The following is a 23,235-nucleotide window of genomic DNA, read 5'->3' as shown; positions in this document are numbered from 1 at the left end:
ATATGGTCACCTTAGTGAACACTGTGTGGTATACCCTACCCAACTCTTCGAAATAGGCAACACAGGAGTTATAAACATCTGCTTTTTATGTGTTGGAAGATGGTTGAGCTTGTCAGGGGAAAGTGTTGGAGCAGCGATACAACCAACGATCTCCTGTTTGGCTCAGTGTGAATTCTTTTGTGAAGTGTGAGCTCCCTTATCATACTTTCTATCTAATAATGTTTTCCATCACCTTCTTCCAAAATGCTTTTCAGTCATTTACCTCAACTCCCCTGTGAAGTAAACCTTGTTATCCCCATGTCGGGAAACTGAGGCACAGAGGTCTGTGACTTATCCCAAATGCCGTAGGAGGTCTGCAGCAGAGCTGGGCATGGTACTGAGGTCTGCTGACTCCCAAGCCTAAGCTTTAGTTACAGGACCAGCCTTCTTACAGATTAAGGTTGGAGCAGCCAAACCTTCTGCCAAAGTCAACAATTTCAAGAAACATTTTTAGTGATCCAGTCATGAGTATGAAGTGGGAGTTATGAATGCACAAGAGGACGTAATTCATTCCAGACGCGCTTTTATAGCTTTTTCTTTATTCCTGTGTCTTGCACCCCATCTTAGTCACTTGCATTTACCTCAGGTGTCTCCAATGGCAACGAGTTGGATCATTATGGTATCAAAAGATTGCGAGTTGTCCACCAGAACAAAGAAACCGTCGTTTTGTATCTCTTTGTAGTGGTTTACAGCTGAAGTGTGCCTGGCATGTTTACTTGTATGAGTTCCAAGGGAAAGGCAAGGTGTGATGTGACAGGCAGGCATGGTCACAACAGGTTAAGATGAGCTGTCATCTCAAAAGAGGCAATTTCCTTCTTGAGTCATTTTTCAACTAAGAATGAATCACTACATCCTCCTCTTTAACTCTAATCCTGTCTGTGCATACAAGCGCCATAAAAAGGGTGGAGGTGGATACATATTTTTCATAGTGACGAGCTGAACTATATACAGTTCAGCAGGAAGACAGGTCCCTTCAAAATTCAGGGAAGCAAGGCAAAGGATAACAGGTACCTTTTGCACATATGTGTAGTTCTCATTTTCTCTCTGGGTTACCTGGGAACAGATAACACTCACCTGTGTGCCTCAGGGGTGGGCTTGGGGGGTTGTAGACAGTAAAGGAGATCCTGAGGCCATGTCTACACTAGGAGAAAAAAAATCGATTTAAGATATGCAACTTTGGGAAAGAATTGTGTAGCGGGAGTGGACATACCTTAAACTGATTTTTGCCACCAGCCCCACAGCAGAAGGTTGTCAGGAGAAACTCTGCTGTTGACTTCCCTTACTCCTCATGACTGTGAGGAGTCCCAGGATCAGTGGCAGCACCCAGATTGTACACCTTAGTATAGACCCACTAGGCAAATTAAATCTGACCCTGGAATGTTGGCCACCAGTGCATCGATCTTCTGCTAAGTATAGACATGTCCTGAGTCTCCCATCAGTAATGTTGGATAGGTGAGAATCTTCTGCCCACTCCATGATGCCATTGTTTTACTTGTAAAAAAATTAAAATTGGCAGTGCCTCCACCTGGCTAGGCATGGTACACACTCATTGGTATGCCATGGGAGCCTCCCGGAATAAACCTGAGCCAATCTGTGTAATGAGTCTAACTCAAAAATAGGAGTTATAGGCAATATATGCTCATTACACATTTTAAATAAAGTTAACTCAGTTTTACTTAACTCTTTAAGGAAACATGGCATAACAGACTGAGATTGAATGTCATGACTAATTTAAAGCAGCAAGGGCTGTTCAATAAGTCAATTAACAAATGCAATTTGCAGTAGTAGAGGAAACTTACCTAACTTGCACTTATAGTGCTAACTTCTACCCCACTCCCTGAGTATACAGTCCTCTCAACTCCAGAGATTCAACACCTTTTTGTATGGGCACGTTTGAAGATCCTGAAGCTGGAGACACTACTCTGGTGACCCCATGAATCAGTACAGCCAAGGCAACAAAGGGCCAAAAAATTCTAATTTGGAATCATGCCATGCTGCACGCTCCATGGCCACATCTACACTGCATTGCCTTTCCAGAAGGGGCATGCTAATGAGCAATAGGGAACATTCAGATGAGGCACAGATTTAAGTATCTCTCAAATGTTTGAGGAGTAAGGGTTCTTCCAGAAGGGGGTTTCCTTCTGAAGGAACCCCATCTACACAGCAGCTTTTGCTTCCAGAAAAGGCCATTCTGGAAGCAAGGTTTCATGTGAATATGCAAATGAGGCATGAGATATTTAAATGTGTACCTCATTGGAATGTTCCCCTTTGCTCCTCAGCATGCCCCTTCCAGAAGGGCGGTGCAGTGTATGTGTGGCACCTGTGAAGACTGGCGTTGTTTTACCCAAACGTCAGCAACCCGGGGTTCTGGTTTGGTGAGAAGACCACTTTGCCTCTTCTGAGACAACTTCTTGGAGTCTCTTTGCTGCCCCTTTCCTTTGTGCATATACTAGACCTGCGTCCAGTGAAGTCACCAAACACCTCTGAGTCACCTTGTTTGATCAAAGTCCTAGCAGGCTCTCATCATCAGCTTCTGACTTAGCACCAGTTTAGCAGCAGATCTTGGCATGGACAGAGCTACACTAAAAAAATCACAGCACCTCTCCAAAATGGAACCTATTGTACGCTCTCCCTGCATTCCCTGGAAGAGGAAGCCTCTTTTTCTCCTGCTTTCCCACCATCCCACTAGGAACCATAGGAGTTGTAGTCACCAAGGCTGGAGAGCAGAACTCATTATCTTCCCAACTGGAACACTCCAATTAAATTCAGAGGCCCCTGAGGGTGCACATATGTAGTATTTGTCATACACAGAAGTTGCTAGACAACGAACATAGAATCCTAAAGAATAAATCCTTCAAAATAAATGCACAAACCTTGTTTTGTTTTGTTGATGCATAGGTGCTGGAATTAGAGGGGCTGGAGGAGCTGCAACTCCTACAGGCTTGAAGAAATTTCCATTTTATACAGAGTTTACAGTTTGGTTCAATGGCTATCAGCAACCTTCCCCGCTCCACCCCCCCGCCGCCGACCCTCTAGAAATGGTTCCAGCAAATGGCTGAATTAGTCATACATCACACCCTCATTCACTATACTAGCTCCAGGTCATGTCTCTTATGGCAATGTCTACCACAGATCGTCAAACATCAGAGGAGAGAAGGTTATTGGTTTAGCTTTCCTGAAAGCTTTTATTCCCAAGTAAAAGCCCAGCTACCTGCCAACAATTTGCGTTTGGGGACTTTTTATTTTTTCAGTTTTTTTTTTAAGACTGTTCTGCTTCTGTTAAAACACACGATTGGAGTGATGAATGAAGCACTTTCTGCAGCATACCCATAGAACAGGACAGCCACTGTGGACTGTTCTACTATTGAGCTCAAATCCTGACACAATAAGGGGAATGCCTCCACTGGTAGCTCAGTTGTTATGCAGTGTCTGGGCTTCTTTCTTCTGAAATATTGTCACTTATTACGAGCCCAATCCAAGTCCTATTCAAGTTAATGAAAAGACAGCCCACAGCTGCCATAGCAGCTGGCTTGGACCTTAAGCTTCTGTTTACTCAAAAAACATTTGCAGGCCCACAATGTGCAGTGTTTAGAGTTTTAGTAGACAGACTAGACCTTGGTTTTACCTTCATATGCTGCATGTTATAGACAGCTCACTAACACCTGTAACTTTTAAAAGGAATTCAGCAAAAGAAGCACCTTTTAACTCATAATGGCCATGTCTACGCTTACAAAAAACTTCGAAATGGCCATGCTAATGGCCAAATTGAAGAATACTAATGAGGTGCTGAAATGAATAATCAGCGGCTCATTAGCATGCTGCTGGCCGATAGGCATAAGGGGATTTTGATGTTGTCAGGGTCCTTTCGAAGAGGACCCCAGTGTAGACAAGCTGCAGGCGAGCAAACTGTGACCCTTTTAAAATGCAGCGGCCAGGGGCATGCTAATGAGGCGCTGAATATTCATTTCAGGGTCTCATTTGTATTCTTCGATTTGGCCATTAGCACGGCCATTTTGAAGTTTTTTGTAAGTGTAGACATGGCCATTATGCTGAAGTTATATAGAATGGGGCTGTAGAATCAGTTTGTGCAACTAGTGCAACCCACCTAAATCAGTACCGATGAAAAGGACAGACCTGTTAAAGATACCAGTTATAATGTAGTACTGACTGACAGATACGTACAGCGCGTGGGAGACATCTTTACATTTCAGGTCCCGTCATTATGGGTGAAAAATCTAACTGCTTCTATATGCAAGTGCAATTACTAGTACTGAGCAAGGAAACTGTGCCTGTAAATCAGGTGTATACAGGACATTTGGTCCAAATAAAAACCACCCAAGTTGAAACTAACTTTTATTGCATAAAATTTCTGCATAGTGTATAGCTAAAAATATGCTGTTTGAGGTTAGCATAAATAATCATAAGCAATAGCAGAAAAGAGCCAACTCTTTCTGATATCCTTGGGACACAAGCAATTGGATGCAGTGGTGGTGCATTTACCTGTTTCATGCATGCCATAGAACTGTGGTCTCCCCCCACAGTATGTAGGGAAGGAAGAAAGCTTGTGTGCGTAATGAGAGTGAAGTAATCTATTATTTCAAGAGAGGTCCCTTACCAGCCAGGGGTGTTTTATAATAATGGGATCCATTGTGCTCAGTCTTTCTCTGGAAGAGGGGCTGAGATGCAACATCCCAGGGGAAGTACCAGGAACGGAACAGGAGGCAATTAATTTCAGAGTCAGACTGCTCCTCAAGAGCTCCTCGCTCTCCCCACTGTGGGCCTGTTTTGTTCCAAAGGGAAATGTGCAGAGAAGGCAGGTTGCCCTTTAGGGCGCTGTGCACCGGCAAGGGCTTGAGGAGGGAGCAATCCCAACACTTCCCTGAGCATGAGGGCTTCAATCTGCCAGGTTTCTCTGTAAGCTGCGTAATAGGGGGTGTGTGTTTCTGTGGGGTGCCCTTGCTCAATTCGTTGCACAAAGGTGCAGTCAGCCAAATATGACTGCATGTTGGGGTGGGCAATAATTTTGGGTTGGGGGGGCCAGTCCAAGAATTTGGTTAGAGGTCAAGGGCTGCACTCTTCCATGATATTACTGGAGTGGCGGGGTAGGGTCTGGGGTGGAGGTTGTGTGAAGATGGGAGCTTGGGGTAGGGGAAGGGGGTGTAGGAGAGGATGTGGGGTCTGGGAGGGAGTTTAGATAAAAGAGGGGGTTGTGACCTGGGGGAGGGGATTGAGGTACAGGAAGGGATGCAAGGTCCAGGAGAGGGTATGGGTATGGGTGCAGGAGAGGATTCTGGCTTGGGGGAGGGGCATAGGATGGGGCTGCAGGGTCTGGGAGGGTTGTGACCTAGGGCAGGGGGACAGGAAGGGGCAGGGGATTTGGATGCTGGGTTCGGGGGAGGCCTGAGTGCCAGAGCAGGGATGCAGAGGGTTGGGGTCAGAAGGGGGTGGGGTGCCAGGTGCAGGCTCTAGCTGAAAGGATGCTATGAGAGGAGGCTCCTGGCCAAGTCTTGGGCAGATAGCCTGCTGGCTGCACCCTTGCATGCAGGTAAAACAGCTGGATGCAGGGGCCATATGCATCTCTGCACAACACGCGCCACTATTGAAGCGGCTGTGTGTGCTACCTGCACTGTAAGGACGGCCCAGACAGCTCCCAGTGGCCAGCTGATGGGCAGTGGACGCCACGAGCCTATGCTGGGGAAGGTGGCAATATGCGGAGACCCCCTTCCAGGCGTGTGCCACACAGAGACACACATGACCCCTGCAGCCAGCCACTTTGAGTAGTGTGTTGGGGCATGGCAGAGAGAGAGCCTGCCCACAGCTCTTGCTGAGCCACGGGACGGGAGCAGGCTGGATATGGCTGTTTGGTGGACTGGATCTGTCTCATAGGCCGTATTTTGCCCACCCCTAGAGAGGAATGACATTTTCAGAGTTTTCAGACATTTTCAAACGTTTCTAATTGAGTTCTCAGTGTGATCGTTGTTATTCTTCTGGGGCATTCTCTTTTTGGTCTATACCATAGGTAAGGACTAATTTGGACATGAAGCAGCTGGCTACTCATTTATCCCCTCTTTCACAGTCTGCCATTCGTCCTTGTTGCTAATCGCCACCTACTCCAAGATGTCAAGAACATGCTGCCAGAGACAGACCCACAGATAAACAGAACCCAGACAAACATCAAAGCTTAAGACAAACTGATAAGTCTTGATTGATCTGAAGCACTGGTAAAGGAAAGGTGTGTTTAGATTGGAAGGTGCAAATGCTGAGCTGACCAGCACCTGCTGGCTTGTGATCTGACCAGACCATTTGGCTTGAAAAGGCCAGAGAGGCTAATCAATCCATTTGGAGTTTACAAAAGCAGCAGGGGGCCTGTGATGAACAAAGGGTCTCTGCTGGCATGGTGAATGCTGCTTTTTGTCTGCTGGGTATCACATTCCCTGCCCCAGTGTGACAGACAAATGTCAGGCCAGATGAAGTGATATGATCAGCCTTGTTTGGATGAGGTCTGTACCTGTATTATATGATGGCAGCAGATGTTGATTCAATATGGATGCAGGTGCAGAGTAAAGCAGAAACCGACTGTCTCCATAAAACCACTTAGAGGTAAGTGCAAAAGGTCTGAGAAAGGATGCTTTCATTTCCAAGTCATCACACCAGATTTTTATTTAGTATGAGTGTATGTGAACTAAGTTAGTGCTTGCAAAAGATGTTGGCTGAATTGTAGGGTGTAAGTTCTTTGTGCACAGAACACATATGGGGCAGTCTATGTGTCTCGTTCCTGTCCTATCAAAACTCCTGCTGAGAAAGACAAGATCCAGGATGAGAAAGCAGGTCAGACTACTTGCCCATTTAGGATGAGATTTTCAAGGGACCCTAAATCCACATTTTTCAAGTCAGAAGAGCTTCACAGGTGATGTAATTTTAGATTCCTTTACTTTAGACAAACAAGTAAATGGAAGAATGCAGCACTGACCTAAAAAAATAAAAGTCCAAAACTATTTTTGGAGTTCTACAAACAGTAAAGCAATTCTCTCTTAATGAATTAATTATTTAGTATCTTTTTTTTTGTGCTCTCCAATGGCAGTTTATTTTTCATGAGAAGAGCTGTATTCATTGATGGAAATAATATTGAAAACTCATCGGTGACCAAGGTCGGGAATTGCCTCAAAAAAAAAAAAGTAAAAGCAAAGAGGGGGAGAAAGACAAAATAATGTTCAAGAAACACAAGAGTTACAAAGAAAATCCATTTCATGCAAATGTATTCACTGGCAAGAGTGTTTATGGAAACAGACAATTTAGAACAAAAATACAGAGAATTTCTGGAGAATTAATATTGAACTTGTCAACACAATTTTTCACAAGGGAAACTTGAATCAGAGATAGACTTAGCCAGTTAGAGAACGGAAAAAAGGCCATGTGATTTGCGTCCAGTCTAAATTAACCAATAGAGGATGTATGTCTGCAAACGATTCCCAATAACAAACACATTTCAGGATGGAGCAATTTCTCTAGTTCCACTGATGATATCTCCCTCATCCATGGACATGGTGATTCATGATGGTCCTTAGATATTCTCAGAATTCTCAGACATACTAAATTCCAAATCTAACTACCTCAGAATCCCCTGGGAGCACGTGCGCATGTACAATAGCTTTGTAAAATAAATGAGGAAATGTGCCACAACCTGAAAAGATCAGATGGGGGCCAATACTGTATTAGAACAGGTTCCTCTCCTGACTGACTATGGAAAAAAAATTGCACCTCTCTAAACATTGTCTACTGAAATGGCACAGAAAGAAGTTCTTTGAGGGCTTTTCAAAGTCAATGGGGATGATTCATATCATCAGCACTATTTATTTTAATCTTAAGGGGAGGGGGAAAATGGGATACAATGATACACAAAGAAACGTTATTTCCCAAAGGTGGATTTTATTTCTTCAACAATTTCTAAAGCTCCAAAAGTAAAATACTGCTATTTTGGGACTGGTATTATATTTCAATGAGTTTAGCAGCTGCCAGGCTTGTGCATATATTTTGTTCTGTACACATGGTGCAAGGCCCATTGATTCAGCAATGATACAAGGGGCTCTGTGGTGGTGGTGTTGCAGTCAATCATCAGATTTGGATCTCAAAACACAAACTGTGCGCTGATGAACGTCAAAATTAAATCAGGTAAGGAGTAAAATTAATTTTGCATCCACTAATCATTCTGCCAAGTAGTTTAGCTCCCCCCCGTCCCCACTGAATTACTGTGCTCAAATTTTTCACGAACATTATTACCACAGCTGTGTCTATTGTACTGGCATAATTATGTTGATACACAGGAAAGAAAAATCAGCACCTTGATTTTAATACTCTTAAAAACTTGGGAAGACCAAGTGTGGCTTTGACATTTGCACAATGTGCCTCTGGTGGGCTGCGGTCCCTGTAATTTTTTCTATGGGCAGAATAAACTTTGTTTTGTGAACTAAGGCATGTTCAGATGTGCACCACCAGTAGAAATACAGGCTGCCAGCTCTGGGTCCTGTGGGTGCTCTGGTAATCACCAGGGTCATATCTGACTCTCTCCCAGCTGGTTGCCCAAGCGCTCAGCTTGCAGGGGATACTGCAGGTGGGACGTGACCAGGATTCCTCAGTGAATTTGGTCCACTGGGTGGATCATTAGCTTCCCTGGCCTGGGCCATGTACTGACTGGAACTGTAGTGTGAACGCAGATCCATGCCTGTCATTTGCACATTAAGACTAAAAGAAAAAAAAAGACACCGTGTGCACCTTAGTACTGTATTCACACCTTATTCACACACACAATAACAGTGGATAGCTGGAGCGGCCCTAGAAAGATACGCCCACTGGCCTTAAGCAGGACATTCAAAGCCAAGGGTGTTCCTTTCCAAATGGATGTGAAGGATGACGCCTGTCACACAGAACTGGAGACCTCTAGAAAAAGCTTGCCAACTTCTACATTAACTATTTGTGCTCAGAGCCCAGTTATCAATTAATTTTGTTCTTCAGTTGATCCTCGTTGCGATAGTGTGAATGACCAAAGGAGAGTAGAAGTAAGTTCTGATCCTCAACTGGGTCACTACTCTTTCTGCCTGTAAGGTATGAAACTACATGGAGCTGTCCCATAGAACTGGAAGGGACCTCAAAGTCATTAAATCCAGTCTCTTGCCCTCTCAGCAGGACCAAGGTCCCTCCCTGACAGATGTTTTTTAAACCTATTTGTCCCAGACCCCTAAATGGCTGCCTCAACGATTGAGCTCACAACCCTGGGTTTACAGGGCCACTGGTCAAACCACTGAGCTGTAGAAGTGTCAAGAGGGTGAGGATGTGCAGAATTGCCTGTTGAGGCCTGAGGGAGTGTCCTGAGCAAGAAGGCATCCTAAAGCCTCTTGCTGATCTTAATTAAGGGGTTATATGGGTGATTCCTTATATGAATTTTAGGTTTGGCGAACTAGCAAAAGGTGTGAACAGTGTGGCAAGGAGACTGACTGCTACTACCATGAGGAATGGAATTAGTTGTTTGTCTTTCTAGTTTCCTCTTCAATTGAGGGCTGTGGAGTTCCTGTTGCACACTGATTAACAGGAAAGAAGGGGGTTCAGAAAGCAGGTGCACATAGACTTTTTTCAGAGTTAACCCTTTGCTTTGAAAATAGTATTTTCAAAAGGGTAGTGTTGGAGTTTTGGAGTGTGCCCTTCACTTTTCTGACCTACAAAGTTCTGTCTCCAGCCATTTCAGGAGCCACTGTATTTCTTCTTACTATACATGCCTAGAGTGTTCACGTGTTTCTTCCACTGCTCTGTGCACTTGAAGGCATGGTGTTCTGAGAGAATGCCATAACATGATTTGTGGAAAACATGGTGCTCAGAGAAAATCAAGGAATGCAGCATAGAGTGGAATGGAGGAGTTCAACAATAAAACAGATCCAGAAACCTCAGAACTGTAGGTTTGCTTGAGACTGGTGAGTGGTCAGCTCAATACTGTTCTTGTGCAATGGCTTTGAAAGCTGATGGTTTGGAAAATAGGGATCATTTATACTGACTTCTGCTAGGAAACTGCTAAGAAAAAGGTCTGCTGATTCAACAGTTCCTAGGAATGTCCACATACTTTGAGAGAGGTAGCCATGTTAGTCTGTACCTTTGAGAACAACAAGAAGTCCTCTGGCACCTTATAGACTAACAGATAATTTGGAGCATAAGCTTTCATGTGCAAAGACCCTCTTCATCAGATGCTTATGCTACAAAATATGTTAGTCTATAAGGTGCCACAGAACATCTTGCTGTTCACATGGGCTACGTCTACACGTGCAGCCAACATCGAAATAGCTTATTTCGATGTTGCGACATCGAAATAGTCTATTTCGATGAATAACGTCTACACGTCCTCCAGGGCCAGCAACGTCGATGTTCAACTTCGACGTTGCTCAGCCCAACATCGAAATAGGCGCAGCGAGGGAACGTCTACACGTCAAAGTAGCACACATCGAAATAGGGATGCCAGGCACAGCTGCAGACAGGGTCACAGGGCGGACTCAACAGCAAGCCGCTCCCTTAAAAGGCCCCTCCCAGACACAGTTGCACTAAACAACACAAGATCCACAGAGCTGACAACTGGTTGCAGACCCTGTGCCTGCAGCATAGATCCCCAGCTGCCGCAGAAGCAGCCAGAAGCCCTGGGCTAAGGGCTGCTGCCCACGGTGACCATAGAGCCCCGCAGGGGCTGGAGAGAGAGCATCTCTCAACCCCCCAGCTGATGGCCGCCATGGAGGACCCAGCAATTTCGACGTTGCGGGACGCGGATCGTCTACACGGTCCCTACTTCGACGTTGAACGTCGAAGTAGGGCGCTATTCCTATCTCCTCATCATGAGGTTAGCGACTTCGACGTCTCGCCGCCTAACGTCGAAGTTGGTGCCGCTACTTCGAAGTAGCGTGCACGTGTAGACGCAGCTATAGCCGTGTCTACACGTGCACGCTACTTCGAAGTAGTGGCACTAACTTCGAAATAGCGCCCGTCACGGCTACACGCGCCGGGCGCTATTTCGAAGTTAACTTCGACGTTAGGCGGCAAGACGTCGAAGTCGCTAACCCCATGAGGGGATAGGAATAGCGCCCTACTTCGACGTTCAACGTCGAAGTAGGGACCGTGTAGTCGTTGCGCGTCCCGCAACTTCGAAATAGCGGGGTCCGCCATGGCGACCATCAGCTGAGGGGTTGAGAGACGCTCTCTCTCGAGCCCCTGCGGGGCTGTATGGTCACCGTGGGCAGCAGCCCTTAGCCCAGGGCTTCTGGCTGCTGCTGCGGCAGCTGGGGATCCATGCTGCAGGCACAGGGTCTGCAACCAGTTGTCGGCTCTGTGTATTTTGTGTTGTTTAGTGCAACTGTGTCTGGGGGGGGCCCTTTAAGGGAGCGGCTTGCTGTTGAGTCCACCCTGTGACCCTGTCTGCAGCTGTGCCTGGCACCCTTATTTCGATGTGTGCTACTTTGGCATGTAGACGTTCCCTCGCAGCGCCTATTTCGATGTGGTGCCACGCAACGTCGAAGTTGAACATCGACGTTGCCAGCCCTGGAGGACGTGTAGACGTTATTCATCGAAATAGCCTATTTCGATGTTGCTACATCGAAATAAGCTATGTCGATGTAGGCTTCACGTGTAGGCGTAGCCTATATGTACACATGCCAAGAGTAAACTATGGTTGCCAGATGTTTGTTTTCCAGATTCCACCGGATTCAGATGCCTTTATTGAACAAACAAAGGTGAAAAACTCTGATATAGTTTGGGGGCTGGTACCTGACGATTTAAGATTAGACTGTGATTGGGACTAGGTTGGAGTGTAAAGGATTAAGAATTCCCATTTCCCTATGCAGGTTACCTGCACCTTGGGTCCATAAGAATAATTAAGACTTGGGGTCTGCCTTACTCCCATGCTGGAGAGGTGGGTGAGGGTTTGTGTGGAGCCTTGCCTTCTTCCCTATGCCAAGCCCCATGGAACTTGGACAATGGAGCACGGACAGCAAGAAGGAAGAGTTTGGAGAAGGCAGCAGGAAGGCAAACAGTTTGCATATGGCTTGAATGTTAGCTGCAGTTCCACCATCTCTGTATACAGCTCTCTTCAGCAGAAAGGGATCTAGGGATTATAGTGAACCACAAGCTAAATATGAGTCAACAGTGTGATGCTGTTGCAAAAAAAGCAAACATGACTCTGGGATGCATTAACAGGTGTGCTGTGAGCAAGACATGAGAAATCATTCTTCCGCTCTACTCTGTGCTGGTTAGGCCTCAGCTGGAGTATTGTGTCCAGTTCTGGGCACCGCAGTTCAAAAAAGATGTGGAGAAACTAGAGAGGGTCCAGAAAAGAGCGACAAGAATGATTAAAGGTCAAGAGAATGTGACCTATGAAAAAAGGTTGAAAGAATTGGGCTTGTTTAGTTTGGAAAAGAGAAGATTGAGAGGAGACATGATAGTGGTTTTCAGGTATCTAAAAGGAATCATAAGGAGGAAGGAGAAAACTTGTTCTTCTTGGCCTCTGAGGACAGAACAAGAGGCAATGGGCTTAAACTGCAGCAAGGGAGGTTTAGGTTGGACATTAGGAAAAAGTTCCTAACTGTCAGGGCGGTCAAACAGTGGAATAAATTGCCAAGGGAGGTTGTGGAATCTCCATCGCTGGAGATATTTAAGAACAGGTTAGATAGATGTCTCTCAGGGATGGTTTAGATAGTACTTGGTTCTGCCATTGGGGCAGGGGGCTGGACTCGATGGCCTCTCGAGGTCCCTTCCAGTCCTAGTGTTCTATGATTCTATCATTCAGTAAAGAGCTAGTTTAGTTTTAGAAACATGGAGTCTCTTGCTGCTACCCAGGATGCTGTAGATGAAACATGGTGGCAGAAGTCAGTACACAGATGCTGGAACTAGGGTGTACAGGGTGTTGTAGCACCCTCTGGCTTGAAGGGGTTTCCGTTACATACAGGATTCAGAGTTTGGTTTTGTGGCTCCCAGCACTTCCACTTTAAAAATCGTTCCAGTCCCCCCTCCCCTGCCCACAGGGTCAGTATAGTGAAACCCACAGCAAATAAAAGAGTATGATTAACAGGCAAACAAAGCAGACCTAGAAACAAAATAAATAGGAAGCAAGGATGAACTCAGACCACTAGGAAAGCTGATTTCCAGACAAAATGCCTTGCATGAGCATGGAGGAAGGAAAAATTGAGTATGTGTACAGAGATGACTGTGACAGATAAAGGTTTTTTTTTTTTCTAAACTTTGTTATTGGCGGGAGTGAGGACACAAAGTGAGTGTGACGCTTGCCAAGAATGTTGACCAGAACATTGGAACAGCTGATCAAGATGGTTGTGGAATATTGTGATCCCACGAAAAATGAGATTGCAGAAAGAGATTTTTTTAACCCAATCACAAGAATCAGAAAAAGAATAGAAGCTGTACAGAGCTGACAACTCTGGCATCCACATATAACTTTGATATGATGTCCCCTTACTAAAGATTTGATCACTGGGGATATATAATTCCAGTTTACAGGAAAAACTGTAGAGGGAAAACAGATCATGCTTCCAAACAGCAAGAGCACAAAACTGCCCAAGGGAAGGTTCAAGCCAATGAGAGTTGCTAATTCAGAATAAATACCAGACTTAAAGTAAACAAATCCAGGAGGCAAAATAGAGAGAGACCTACTTAGAGGCATTATTGTTCAGTGTGAGCGCTGTGGACAGAAATATGTAAGGCAGAAAGACAAATGCTGTCTCTGGACAGTGGTGCAAAGGGTGTGAGAAATGGAACTCCTCTGTTTCAATTTTCCAGCTCCCGTAAGAATTAAAAATGGCAGCACATGCAGTGATTAAGGATGTCCAGACTTCTGATGAAGTGGAGGTTTCCTGCAGTGTGACTGGAGCAGGTGCCAAGTCGCTTAACATACATGTGCTGCCAAAGAAGGCTGCCAGCCATTCAGTGGTCACATTAGTAACTCTGCTATTAGACCAATGGTACATTTGATTCCAGATGGATGGTAGATCCAGCTGCAATCTCATCCCTGTAACACTGCTCATCAGCCAGTGATGCACAATAAAACTATTTTGATGGCAAATGCAGATGACATTGATGAGAAACCCATGAAGTGAGAGACATTTTCTTTTTGGGGTTCATAGCAGTAAACACAAAATTGCATCATAAACTACTGCACAGCAAGGCAGTGCAGGTCTTCGACGTGAATTGTCTCAATGTGACAGAGGAAGCAGAATGGTCACTGTGTGCTCTGTCCAGCATTCTAACAGAATACAAAGACATATTTCAAGGAAATGGATACCTAGAGAGAGTGTTGAAGTTAGCCATAGCCTCCCCTGTGCAGCTTGTGAGACTAATGAAATAGCAACTGTGAAGCCTGCAAAGAGGAAGCATCTTTACAATTACTGAAATTAAGAACAGAGCAGATCAGCAGCCTAACATTGGTGAGGAAAATCTTCAGGTAACACCCCCACCCAAATAAGATAGGGGAGCACCTAGAAGAGCCTATAGGTGTTATGGGTGTGGGGGAATCGGGGCACATATAAGCCCAGCGTCCCATTGAGGAGAAGCCCAATGTGGTCAAGAATATAAATAAGTATGTGTTACAGATGATCGACTGGAAAGCCCGTGTCACTCCCATCATGTGGGAGTGCCTATAGAAGACCAAAGAAGCCCAAGGAGAACATTACATTCACCAAGCCAAAATATGACAGTTTCAACCTGGATACTGTGTAATGATGGGGCCTACAGTGGAAGGTAAGCCTTTGGCCTAATAGCAGGTGCCCTACAAAATAGTTGAACCCATAGCGGGGGTTAATTACAAGGTGCAGCAACCTTGTAAACAAGAGCAAGTGAATCACATCAAACCTCTAAAACTTGCACATGTGGAAGAGGCATGCACAACTCACTGAAGCAGTCTGCTCCAGGAAGGCAAACCCCCTCCCCTATGAACCAGTGATGGTAGAGGGATCTGAGATGTCCTTTCAGAACCAAGATGTATTCTAGACCAACCGTGTCAAACAACTGAGATCTATCACCACAGCATCATGAACCCTGGGTCCTGAATAACAAATAGGTCCTACCAGGTGAGAGGATCCACAAAAAAGAAATTACATGGAAGTAAAGAAAATGCTGGATTTGAGGATGATTGCCCAGGAAAACCACCTGAAGATGGTGGAAGCGGCGTTTGATACATTAAGGTGAGCTGGCTTTACAGCAAACTCTGCCAAGTGCACCATAGGGTTTACAGAAGCCAAATATCTTGGCTACATTGTAGGAAGAGGTCTGGTTAAAACCCCAACTAAACAAGGTAGATGCCACCCAAAATTGGCCCAACTATGTTTCAAGAAGAGTCCAGGTGTTCTCAGGTGTACTTGCTCACTTCCAGCAATTTATTTCCCATTCCTCCATAAGTGTGAGCCCTCTGACAGACCTGGTGAAGGGCCACGGACCTGACAGGGTGAGATGGTCCAATGAAGTAGAGAGGGTGTTCACAGACCTGCAGTCTGCCCTTTGAAGTGATCCCATGGTTATAAACTCAAATTTCACCAAGGAATTTATCCTGAAGACAGATAGGCCAGAGGTAGGGTCCATCCTCTTAGATATGGTCAGGAGGAGGACATACAATTATCTCCTTCAGCAGGAAACTCCTTCCAAGGAAGCAAAAATAAACAGTCGTTGAGAGGGAATACCTTGCTGTTTAAATGTGCCAGGAAAATGTTGTATTACTGCCCCCTGAGGTGAAGATTTGTCTTTGTGACCAACCATGACCCTCTTTTACGGATGCAGTGGAACAAGAAGAACACAAGCGGAGAAACGACAGACAGTAGACAAAAACAGAGTCCACTACAACAAAGAAACCAGGGACCTGAAAGCCTCTAAATACCCGTAAATAGGTCTTGGCCCAGTCATCAAATAAACACATAAAGCAGCAGTCCAAGCTTCGGTGGGACATAGGTGATGTTTCTACAGACTCAAGACAGAAGTGGAAATGAAATCAAAGACAACTACGCAATAGGGGCAGACAGGCAGAACACCTGGACAGATTGAGCCAAGGCCAGAACCAGAGGGACATAAAAAAGCCTCAGCCATCCGCTGACCCTGATGTAAGAGAGTCAGCAGAAGTGAAGGATGTAAGTAATGTAAAGGGCCAACACAATTAAGGTAACAACAACATGGAAGCAAGTCTCCCCACTGAGGACAATAATGAAAAAAAGAAGTGAGTGACTCTTTTGATGACTGGCAATGAACCACAGTGCAGTAAAAGGCCATGTCCTAACAGTAGACTATGTAAACACTGGCTCCAGAAAGTCAGAAAACCTGATCATAGCAGCAGTAATAACAAAAAATGTTAAAAGGAAATGTAGCAACCTTTATGGAACTTGAAGGAAGATACACAGGTTGCAGAAGGAAAATGTTTGGAGAAGGCACTAGGAAGTTAAGCTGCATGCACATGGTTGATATCTGCAATGGGAGCTGTGTAGACAGGGCAGTGCTCAGAGCTGTCTGGCCATGCCTCCATGTAGTTGCTGGAAGGGGATATGTAGCTGCTTCCAGGGGCTGCTTGAAGTAAGCATCTCTTGGAGCCTGCATCCCTCACCCCTGTCCAGCAACCCACTTCTTGCCCCAGGTGTAATCCTCCCAACATTCCACTCTCTGGACTCTTTGATTCTGACCTGGAGCACTCTTCTGCACTTCTAATCCCTCATCCCCAGCTCTATTCTGGAGTCACCACCCCCTGCCTCTGCCTTGATATGCCTCTTGCCATACAAACTCCTCAGTCCCAGCCTACAGAATTCTCCTGGACCCCAAACCCCTCACCCCCAGACACAATGCAGAGCCTGTACTGCAACCCCCAATTTTGTGAGCATGGCCTACCAAACAATTTCCATACCAAGATGAGGCCTTCAGCCCAAAAAGTCCACCCACCTCTATCTAGTTGCAAGCTAGGAATAGACCAAGATGTTTAAACTCAACAAAGTATTAGTTTAAATGTTTAAAAAGGTATTACAAGCTTCACGTATAAAAATGCAGATGTTTACAATCGAGACTGTATGTGTAAATCAGTATATCTATTGGTATATGCAACCATACAGTGTGAGCATAAAATTGCAGAAAATTTCACTCCAGTGTACACAACTGAGTGTATCTTGTGTCTGCATAACTTATTGTCTATTCTAATTAGTTGAAAAATCTGTGTTGGAGGCTAAAACCATTCTGACTACGACATTCACTTCAGCTTTCCTGAATGCCTGAGCATTTTCTTGTGTGGCCAGATGGATGAGGTAGTATATTTTATTTGATTAGTACATTGTATTTACCAAATTCCGATTATATACTATAGTGTCCTGTAACTGGAGAGCTGTTTTTTAGTCTGTCTTCAAGTAGATAGTTCTTATATTTAAGGCATGACTGCATGGCAACTGCAAAGGCAAACCATTTCCAAGATATATTAATTTTCATTGAAACAAATTAGGATAACTTGACTTTGCCCTTTGAGAAAATATGGGCTTATGTTGCTTGTTCATCTAGTCCTAAAGACATTAGGGGTAAAAATTCTGGCAACCTTTTGGTTCTCATCTGCTCTTGGGTTCTGGTCTAGTACATGACTTAAACCTGTGCTTAACTTTAAACATGTGAACCTACCATTGAATTCAGTAGAATTAGTCACGTGCTTATATCCTCTTCTGAACTGGGGCCTTGGATGCTTTTTTCCGGTGAGTTACAAAATGATTCCTGTAATGAGTGACCACAACGGGACGACTTCTGTGAATGAGGGAGCTGTCTAGATGGAGGGTTGGTGCACAGCAAGTGGAGGTGTAACTCTGCAGTGCTCTAGCATGATGCGACTGAGTTGCTGTGTGGACTCTGCTACACTTACTAAAAGCTTTGTATTGAGGGGGAATAGTCTTCTGCCCCGACAGAGGAAGAGAGCTGTGACCTCCCCCTTGCTGGCAGAACCAGGATACCCGCAGCAACCCTGCTAGAAGCAGAGGGGTGGGAGAGGACATAAAATAGAACTATAAAGGGCCAGGTCTCTAGGTCAGCTGGGGGAGAGCTGCCACAGGAGCATGTGGCTCTCTTCTACTGCTGGAACCTGAATCTGATGGAGGCGGCTCTAGTGCCTGAGACCTGATGGGACTGCCGGAGCTGCCAGACATCGAGGAGCTGTGGGCGTCACCACTTGCAGTCTCTTTGAGCAAGACCATTGCTAACCCTGGAGCCCAGGTACCTCCAGATGGGGAGTGTAGGAAGGAGCCCAGGAAAGCTGAATAAGGATTGGGGGTGTGACTGTGCAAGCCAGCCAGTGTGTGGTGGTCAGAGAGTCAGAGTTCCCTGCTGGCCTAGTGGCAGACCACTCCACCACTGTCAGAGCCCTGGACTGGGAAGCAGTGGAGAAGGAAGGCCTACTTCCCTCTACTTTCTGAGGCTCCCACCAGAGAGCTAAGTTCCCGCAGCACTGAACTGATTGCCACCCTGCCCTGCGTGAAGGCTCTGGGGCAAGTAAACCCCATTGTTGCTCAGCCTGACAGCAGGCTGGGTCCTCCAAACTGAACTGATTGTTGCTCCACCCTGATTGGGGCCTGGGCAAATAAACTGCTGTCTGCTTTACCTAACTGATCCGCACTTGATTATTGCTCTGCCCTGAGTAGTCAGGGAGATGCTTATCATTCTGTGGCCTGACTGCAGCCCTGAGAAACTAACTGTGAGTTAATTTCCCCTCAACTGAAGGACTCCAGAAGTGTCACAGGAGGGGGTGTGGTTTCCCACTCTGACAGACGGGGAGAGGGACATGACAACCTTTCCATTAGAGCCCTGCAAATCCACAGCTATCCACTTTATATCCACAGGTATCCACAGACGTGGATGCAGATTTCTGCAGCTCATTTTTGTGGCTATGGATGTAGATACAAATTTTGTATCTGCTCCGGGGTCTGATTACAGCTCCTTAGTGTGGGTGGATCTATTGCTATTTTCAGGGCTTCAGGCTTTGGCCTGTATTGTTTGAGTGAGCAAATGCACTGAAGATTTCTTCCTATTAAATATTTTGCTTGTTTTTTCATGATAAGTCTGTTTGAATTGGGTTGCTTCAGGGATTACAGTGCTATTCCCATCCAAATGCCAGCCAGCACAATTGATAAATATTCCTATCTTTAGGCAGCCCAAGACACAAACTAAGTTACTCTTCTTAAATTCTTTTATTCAATTACTTGGATTAATATCCCATTGTTTTATTTTTCTTGTACGCCACAGAAGAAAACAGGACTCTGCGATTTCAGTCCCTCCTGGCTGTCCCTCAGAGGCTTCAGACATGGTGCCAAAATGTTGGTTTTCTATTTTCTTCCTCAACCTGAAAGGAAAACAAGGCAAGGGAAACCCAATTTGATAGATGGAGTGAATGAACTGAAGAGTAATCTCATGAAAAAGATTTGTTTTGAGAGTCCAGAGATATGAATGTTTGTTTCATCTCTTCAGGGTCTGGACGATGACTTTGTGTTTCTTTCCTGGAGTGGCTCCAGGCTGCTCCCTGGTATCACTGGCTGGCTGTTTCTGTATGCCTGTATTCATAAGTCCTGCTAGCAGTTACAGGTTTGTGTATTTGCAAATGGGTTCTTTGACCTAGTTTGGAGCTTAAGAATTTGATTTTTTTTCTCTCACTTACATTGATTCTAGACCAATGTCATTCCTGTGCCTTCAATGGGTTCACTACTGATTTTTATTTTTTTTTTAATGAGTTAAAGTAAAGAGAAAGAGGGAAGAAATATGACGGGTATGAAAGGATGAGCAAGAGTTTGCTGGTTGGGGTTTTGGGTCTATGTATAGTTCCTGGTATGAGAATCCTGCCTTACATTCTACACACGTTTCTGCTGATTATCTGTCCTGGAGAGCCACATTGCCCTCTAATGCCATTGACAGATAGGTTTATACATATTGTAGCTGGCAGAGCTTTGCAAAACTTTTACTGTCTTGGAAAGTGTAGTTTAAAGAAATGAATTTTTCACTAGGGATCAAATTCTCCATGTTCCTATTTCTGCTGCCGTGTTAGGGGAAATAACTTTGCCCTGGATCAAATTTGCAGTTACTCCCTGGGATATCATTCTTGTTGTACCTGACATAGTAAAGTATCTGTTTCCAAGCATACCCTTTTCTGGAAGTAGTAATATTTTGCATGGAGTACAGGGCCACAGAAAGTAGTCTGATTGTCTGAGAAAATTGTTAACTATACGAATGGAGAAAAGGGAAATGAGGAAATCTGTAGAAAGGCCCCAAATCTCTAAATCTATAGGGAAGGTTTCTATCAGCCTGTGACTTTTCCTTTCAAAATCCTGTACTGCAGACTTCAATATTACCTTACGGATAAAATATTGATTACGGAATATCTTTTTTTATAATAAAAACCTCCATGAAAATAAAATGTTAAGACATTAAGACACTCTTAAGATTTGTGGAGTAGGAAAAACAATTGCAGCAGAAAAATGGTGGCTGGGAAGAAAATCAGTCCCTTGGAGCTCATTCGTATCATATGCATTATGGATGTCCTCATGTTTCACTTTTTAAAACACTTGTGAATTAAGGAAGACAATGATGCCAGCATTTTACCCACTAATGCTGAGCACAAATCTTTAGTGTAGCTGTAAGCCTGCCAGTTGTACTGATTCAAATATCACAATAGCAAATCCCACATTGCGCTGACTCTATAAGTAAACTTCATCATCTTGTCTCAGAAGAAGCTCGGACCAAGAATACCATCTCTTTCCTCCTGATAGACTTCATTGGTTTCATGCTGATTTACGCCAGCTGAGACTGAGCAAAAGACAGAGCATACCCCTCTCTTGACAATAATTTTAATTGAGAAAGCAGATTCAGAGGGTAGATATTGGCTCAGAAAAATGAAGATTTACAAGAATGAATTTTCCATCATTCTGTATGTTAGATATAAATGTTTATTCTCTTATGAATGCTGACTCGTCATGGTTGGAAAAGCACTATATCAAGTAACTACAGATGCTATTCAGAGCATATTACATGGCTCCTGGGTTGCATAACTGGCTTTATCACTTTATTTAATCATTCTATAGAATTTCAGTTAGCCTGTATAACCATTTTTTACTCAGCCTCACAAGTTCTCTCTAGAGAAATTAAAAGTGGGATATTTTTCAGTGCACAACTTCTCCTCATCCTTCCTATGCAGTGCAGATGCTGACTCGTCAAAACAAACCAGTAAAATAAAGAGGATTTTCTTGTCACTTGATAAAAATGAAAATGCAAGAAGAAAGAAAAGTGTGAAGTTCTTTTCAAGCTTAATTTATGATTTTTGAAATGGATCAACAGCCCTCAAAGTTCAGAGAAGAAGGTCCATGCTTCTATACAACTTCCTTAATTCTGGCTTCTTGGTATATCTACTCAGTAGGGGTAGAGGGGAATTTGAGTTCCATGCCCATTTATTTCTCACCATTCTTGTTGGAACTGCCAAGACGGGGGATGCTTTAAGAATTTTCATCTCCTCTCTGAACTTGTGGTGTACTGTGTATGTTCCCTTAGGTCTGCTGAAGGTGTGTTGAGGTTATTTGATGCAGTGCAAATTTCTGGGTCAAATGGGATGCAGTGTTGTGACTGAGGGGAAAATCTGTCTCATTATCTTTTAGTCCCTATGCAAACATCCTAGATTTGACGACATCTAGCCAGAAGCAATGGGAGATTTGCTTGGTGGGCAGAAGAGATGACTATAAGAAAAGTTGGGTATTACTGCGCATCTTTTACTTTCTTACCTCCACTAAATCTACCTCCCGCCGCAGTCATGCTACCACAGTCCAAACCTTCCCGTCTTCCTCCAAACCTCAAACCATTACAGTGTGAATAGCAAATACTTTTAAACTGTTAGCTCACTCCTCGGCCTCCTGCATTTTGGAACTGGACACCCAGCAAGGGAATTAAAGAAAAATGGCAGAAGAGAGAAAAGAACATGACCCGTACCTGCTGATAGGGAGTGTAGGGGGCAATTTAAAGGTTCATCTGCACCTAAAACAGCTTGAGTTCCCCTCCTCACCCACACGTCCCAGACCCACCCCCTTGCTTTCAGTTTCCCCTCCCAGAAAGCACTGGCCCCTCACTACCACTACCCGGTGTTGCTTTTGTCTGTCCCCACAGGAGTAGGTTTGATGCCAGGAGGGGTCTTAACCACAACATATGCCCACACGGAGCCAGGGGAACCATATGTTGCAGAACTGAGTGAGGGACACGCAAGGATGGCGATCAGTTGCCTGACACAATAATGTAGGGCTGGTCTGAGATTGTAGAGCCTGCTAGGAGAAAAGTCATGTTTTCTTTCTGCATGACTCAGTCTGCTTTGGCCTACCAGTGACAACAGATTTGAAAGAAAAAGAATTAGTGAGGTTCCACAACTCAGAAAGCTTCAGTTTTACTAAGAGTCAGATACCTCCATCCCAGCTTTGTTTGCCACTTCACATCAGGTGGAATTCCTTGGCTACTAAGACAGGATCTGCTAGGTCCCTGATAAGTTTCCCAGTTTCCCTTCAGAATAAATAGCAATGCAGTACTCCCTTGCTGCGGTGCATGCTCCTTGTCCTATACTCAGAGGCCAAGGATAACAATTTTTCTCCCTCCTCCTTGTAACCCTCTTTGAGGTACTTGAAAACCACTATCATGTCCCTTCTAAGTCTTCTCTTTTCTAAACTAACCAAACCCAGTTCCTTCAATCTTCCCTCATAGATCATGTTCTCTAGATCTTTAATCATTCTTGTTGCTCTTCTCTGAACCTTCTCCAATTCTCCACATCTTTCTAGACATGTGGTGCCCAGAATTGAACACAATACTTCAATTGAGGCCTAATGTGCACTGAGTAGAGCGGAAGAATGACTTCTTGTGTCTTGCTCTCAACACTCCTGTTAATGCATCCCAGAATCACGTTTGCCTTTTTTGCAACATCATGACATCGTTGTCTCATATTTAGCTTGCAGTCCACTATGACTCTTAAATCACTTTCCATAATACTCCTTCCTAGACAGTTGCTTCCCACTTTATATGTATGAAGCTGATTGTTCCTTCCCAAGTGGAGTACTTTGCATTTGTCCTTATGAAACTTCATCCTGTTTACCTCAGATCATTTCTCTAATTTGCCCAGATCATTTTGAATTCTGACCCTGTCCTTGAAAGCAATTGCAACCC

The sequence above is a fragment of the Carettochelys insculpta genome, chromosome 2 (assembly GCF_033958435.1).
Source record: "Carettochelys insculpta isolate YL-2023 chromosome 2, ASM3395843v1, whole genome shotgun sequence".
In the NCBI taxonomy this organism is placed as follows: domain Eukaryota; kingdom Metazoa; phylum Chordata; order Testudines; family Carettochelyidae; genus Carettochelys; species Carettochelys insculpta.
This window is presented reverse-complemented; position numbering follows the sequence as displayed.